At 45.3% G+C, this 5,506-nt stretch overlaps 1 protein-coding gene across 2 annotated transcripts in view; it reads right to left on the bottom strand.

Moving 5' to 3' along the window:
• otud7a (OTU deubiquitinase 7A) overlaps nucleotides 1-5,506 on the bottom strand; it is a 164,449-nt gene that overhangs the window by 102,630 nt on the left and 56,313 nt on the right. The window lies entirely within an intron of this gene.

The following is a 5,506-nucleotide window of genomic DNA, read 5'->3' as shown; positions in this document are numbered from 1 at the left end:
CCTGGGCCTGGAAATTATTGATTTCCCCCTCCAGGATGGAGAAGCTGTCTTCATTAAAGTATGGGGATTCTAGTGGGGGGATATAGGTAGCACACAGGAGGACATTTTTCTCTGTTAAGATAATTTCCTTTTGAATTTCTAGCCAAATGTAAAATGTTCCTGTTTTGATTAATTTAATGGAGTGAGTTAGGTCTGCTCTATACCAAATTAGCATTCCCCCTGAGTCCCTTCCCTGTTTCACACCTGGTAGTTTGGTGGATGGGACTACCAGCTCTCTGTAACCTAGAGGGCAACCAGTGGGTCCGTCTCCTCTATACCATGTTTCTTGCAGGATGACAATGTCTGCATTACCGATTTCTTTGGTGAAGTCCGGGTTCCTGCTCTTTAGGCCAAAGGCAGATGACCTCAGGCCTTGGATATTCCAGGATGATATAGTGAAGGCTTTTTGTTCCATAAAGTGTCCAATGTTGTTGGTCGGGGTTTGGCCTCAGGCCAGTAAGTGTGAGCAGAGCCTGCTGAGCATCTGGTACATGCCGTTGGCTTGGGCGAGTGTAAGAGTGGGGGTTGGGCCTGTTTGCCCGCTCACTACCTGGGCGTATGTGTGACTTCCATGTTGATGCCCTCTTTGCGGGGGTGGGGTGCATGGGGTGGGCAGGAGTGGCATGGGTCTGATCTGAGGGGGCCTAAATTGGGTGTGGGCATGGTTGATGTGGGGGGGGTGTGTAGGTCCAGGGGGGTGTCCTGGAGGTCTTGGAGGGTGTCTCGCTGGTCTGGGTGGGGTGTCTATTGATCTCTTGCTCCTGTGTGAAGTGTTGGGGCTTCGTTTGAGAGCGATGTCCTTTAGAGTCCGGGCAAAGGTGGGCACTGCTGCCTTGTAGAGGTGGACCTGGTCATAGAGGCTGTTCAAGTCCAGGGTGGAGTGGTGGGCCAGAAAAACATTTGGTTTTGAGGCACAGTCACGGGAAATGCTTGCGTTTACCCGCTGTATTGTAGCAGGGTGGAAGTCTTTTCGTGGTAGCAGGGTGGAGATAACCACTTGTGCGTTGGGGAAAGTAGAAGAAGCTTTTTCAATCACTCCCTTCAGTGCTGTGGCCACCCTTTCCTGCTGTGCTCTCAGGTCGTTTGTGCCTGTGTGTATTATTATGTGGCTAGGTGAGCCTAGTTTGTCCTCAGACAGAAGGTCTAGGGCGCGCTGGGTGTTTGGACACCAGAGTTTAGACACACTGTGTTTGGGAAAAAGTTTTTTTTCTTCTATATATTTCCCATTGAGTCCATAAGAAGGACAATCTGTGTCTTGTGTTTGTCCTCAGTGGGTGTGGGGGGGTTGTCAGAAGGGCTATCAGGGTGGCTGACAGGGGGGGTGCTCAGGGGGGGTGAGAGCTGCTGGGCTTGGGGTTTTTCTTTTGTCTGTTCTGTTGTGATGTCGTTTCTATGGTCAGGGTCTGGTGTGGACTGTTCTGCTGTGGTGTCGAGACTTTTGTCGGGTGCTGAGGTGGGCTGTTCTGCTGGCGTCTCTGTGGGGATGGCCACCTCCCTAGTGGGTTGTTCTCTGTCACATGCCATCCCCCTCAACCTCTCCTCCAGCAGTCTGATCCTCTCCTCTAGTGCTCTGTTCTTCTGTTCTTCTGTTCTGTTCTGTTCTCTCTCTCTGTCTCTCTCTCTCTGTCTCTCTCTCTCTGTGTCTCTCTCTCTGTGTCTCTCTCTCTGTGTCTCTCTCTCTCTGTGTCTCTCTCTGTCTGTCTGTCTGTCTGTCTGTCTGTCTGTCTGTCTGTCTGTCTGTCTGTCTGTCTGTCTGTCTGTCTGTCTCTCTGTCTCTCTCTCTCTCTCTCTCTCTCTCTCTCTCTCTCTCTCTCTCTCTCTCTCTCTCTCTCTCTCTCTCTCTCTCTCTCTCTCTCTCTCTCTATCTCTCTCTCTCTCTCTCGCTCTGTCTCCCTCTCTGTCTCTCTCTGTCTCTCTCTCTCTTTCTCTCTCTGTCTCTCTCTCTCTGTCTCTCTCTCTCGCTCTGTCTCTGTCTCTCTCTGTCTCCCCCTCTCTCTCTCTGTATCTCTCCCTCCCTCTCTCTCCCAGCCCCTCTCTCTCTACCAACTCACAACATCCACCAGACCTCTGTGAAGTTAATAACAGGCCCAATGAGAGAGAGAGAGAACCTGACACTGATAGATGGAGTGTTGTCTCTTTCTCTGGGCCTAGCAGTCTGTTTGTGGTATAAAAACAACAACAGACTGTGAACACTGAAAAGATAAATACAGACTGTGTCCTAAATAGCAGCCTATTCTCTATGTAGTGGACCACTTTCTGACCTGGACCCCATAGGGAACCAATCACTGAGAAATGAAGAGTTGTCTCTCTCTCTCCTCAGGCCTAGCAGTCTGCTATAGGATATATCCTATTCTGATTCATAAAGTGTCTCAGCATAGGATTGCTGATCTTGGATCAGTTTAGCCTTTTTACATTATAATGAATAAGATGACATGGACGTGAAGGGGACCTGATCCTAGATCAGTACTCCTACTCAGATACGGGTTCTGGCTCCGGTACTCTGCTACAGTCGTGGCCAGGCAATCTAGACGCTGATTTAAAGATATGCCCGATATACGAGTGTATGAATCAATAGACATGGAAGGTTCGTACGGTAGGCCTATCCCGACGTCCATTCAACGTCTATTCCACATTGGTTTCAACATCATTTAACAGAAATGACGTTGCAACAACGTTGATTCAACCATTGTGTGCCCCAGTGGGATGTCTATTGTTCACGATCAATTAACCAGGGTCATTCTGTCCCTTCACTATGGCATAAAACACTTTCAATCCTGTGTCCAACTCAAGGCCCGCGGGATGGATCTGGTCCACAAACCCATATACTGTATAACGTGTATTCAGACCCCTTGACTTTTACACATTTTGTTACGTTACAGCCTATTCTAAAATGGATTTTCTTTTTAAATCATCAATCTACACACAATACCCCATAATGACAAAGCAAAAAAAAAAAAAATCGATAATTTAAAAATATATATTTATAAAAAAACTGAAATACCTTATTTACATAAGTATTCAGACCCTTTGCTATGAGACTCGAAACTGAGCTCAGGTACATCCTGTTTCCATTGTTCATCCTTGAGATGTTTCTACAACTTGATTGGAGTCCACCTGTGGTAAATTTAATTGATTGGACATGATTTGGAAAGGCACACACACCTGTCTATATAAGGTCCCACAGTTGACAGTGCATGTCAGAGCAAAAACCAAGCCATGAGGTCAAAGGAATTGTCCATAAAGCTCCGAGACAGGATTGTGTCGAGGCACAGATCTGGGGAAGGGTACCCAAACAATTCTGTAGCATTGAAGGTCCCCAAGAACACAGTGGCCTCCATCATTCTTAAATGAAAGAAGTTTGGAACCACCAAGATTCTTCCTAGAGCTGTCCGATTGGCTAAACTGAGCAACCGGGGGAGAAGGGCCTTTGACAGGGGGTTGACTAAGAACCTGATGGTCACTGACAGAGCTCCAGAGTTCCAAGATTGAAACGCTTTGGCCTGAATGCCAAGTGTCACGCCTGGAGTAAACCTGGCACCATCATTACGGTAAAGCATGGTGGTGGCAGCATCATACTGTGGGGATGTTTTTCAGCGGCAGGGACTGTGAGACTAGTCATGATCGACAGTCTTACTGACAGTTGTGGCTGCTTTGCGTGATGTATTGTTGTCTCTACCTTCTTGCCCTTTGTGCTGTTGTCTGTGCCCAACAATGTTTGTACCCTGTTTTGTGCAGCTACCATGATGTGCACAAAAACAGAAGGGAGTAGTACACAGCTTTATACGAGATCTTCAGTTTCTTGGCAATTTCTCGCATGGAATAGCCTTCATTTCTCAGAACAAGAATAGACTGACGAGTTTCAGAAGAAAGTTATTTGTTTCTGGCCATTTTGAGCCTGTAATCGAACCCACAAATGCTGATGCTCCAGATACTCAACTAGTCTAAAGAAGGCCAGTTTTATTGCTTCTTTAATCAGGACAACAGTTTTCAGCTGTGCTAACATAACTGCAAAAGGGTTTTCTAATGATCAACTAGCCTTTTAAAATGATAAACTTGGATTAGCTAACACAACGTGCCATTGGAACATAGGAGTGATGGTTGCTGATAATGGGCCTCTGTACGCCTATGTAGATATTCCATTAAAAATCTGCCGTTTCCAGCTACAATAGTAATTTACAACATTAACAATGTCTACACGGTATTTCTGATCCATTTGATGTTATTTTAATGGACCAAAAATGTGCTTTTCTTTCAAAAACAAGGACATTTCTAGGTGACCCCAAAACTTTTGAACAGTAGTGTACATTTTTCCCAAATACCACCGGAATTCAAGAACGACCCTCCTATAAAAACACGTTCGACTGAACAATGAAAATGGAAGATGAACTCGAAAGAAAAATGATATTTCAGGGATAGGTGGAATACAGCCTCATCATTAGATGAAAAATACTTTCTGCAGTACAGATTATTTGCAGTAGTTAAAGTAGTAGTAGAATAAGAAGAAGAAGCAGCAGTAGAAGAAGAAGCAGTAGAAGAAGAAGCAGCAGTAGAAGAAGAAGCAGTAGAAGAAGAAGAAGATGAAGCAGTAGAAGAAGAAGCAGCAGTAGAAGAAGAAGAAGCAGCAGTAGAAGAAGAAGAAGCAGTAGAAGAAGAAGCAGTAGAAGCAGAAGAAGAAGCAGAAGAAGAAGAAGCAGCAGAAGAAGAAGCAGCAGTAGAAGAAGAAGAAGCAGCAGTAGAAGAAGAAGAAGAAGCAGCAGTAGATGAAGAAGCAGCAGTAGAAGAAGAAGAAGCAGCAGTAGAAGAAGAAGAAGCAGCAGAAGAAGAAGCAGCAGTAGAAGAAGAAGAAGCAGCAGTAGAAGAAGGAGCAGCAGTAGAAGAAGAAGAAGCAGAAGAAGAAGAAGCAGTAGAAGAAGAAGCAGAAGAAGAAGAAGCAGCAGCGGTAGCAGCAGTAGAAGAAGAAGAAGCAGCAGTAGAAGAAGAAGAATCAGCAGTAGAAGAAGAAGAAGCAGTAGAAGACGCAGCAGTAGAAGAAGAAGAAGCAGCAGTAGAAGAAGAAGAAGCAGCAGTAGAAGAAGAAGCAGCAGTAGAAGAAGAAGCAGCAGTAGAAGAAGAAGAAGCAGCAGTAGAAGAAGAAGAAGCAGTAGAAGAAGAAGCAGCAGTAGAAGAAGAAGAAGAAGCAGCAGTAGAAGAAGAAGAAGCAGTAGAAGAAGAAGCAGCAGTAGAAGAAGAAGAAGAAGCAGCAGTAGAAGAAGAAGAAGCAGTAGAAGAAGAAGCAGAAGAAGAAGCAGTAGAAGAAGAAGCAGTAGAAGAAGAAGAAGCAGTAGAAGAAGAAGAAGCAGTAGAAGAAGATGAAGCAGTAGAAGTAGAAGCAGAAGAAGAAGCAGTAGAAGAAGAAGAAGCAGCAGAAGAAGAAGCAGTAGAAGAAGAAGAAGCAATAGCAGGAGTCATAGCAGTAGAAGAAGAAGCA

Source organism: Salvelinus alpinus, chromosome 5 (genome assembly GCF_045679555.1).
Source record: "Salvelinus alpinus chromosome 5, SLU_Salpinus.1, whole genome shotgun sequence".
Lineage (NCBI taxonomy): Eukaryota > Metazoa > Chordata > Actinopteri > Salmoniformes > Salmonidae > Salvelinus > Salvelinus alpinus.
This window is presented reverse-complemented; position numbering and strand designations above follow the sequence as displayed.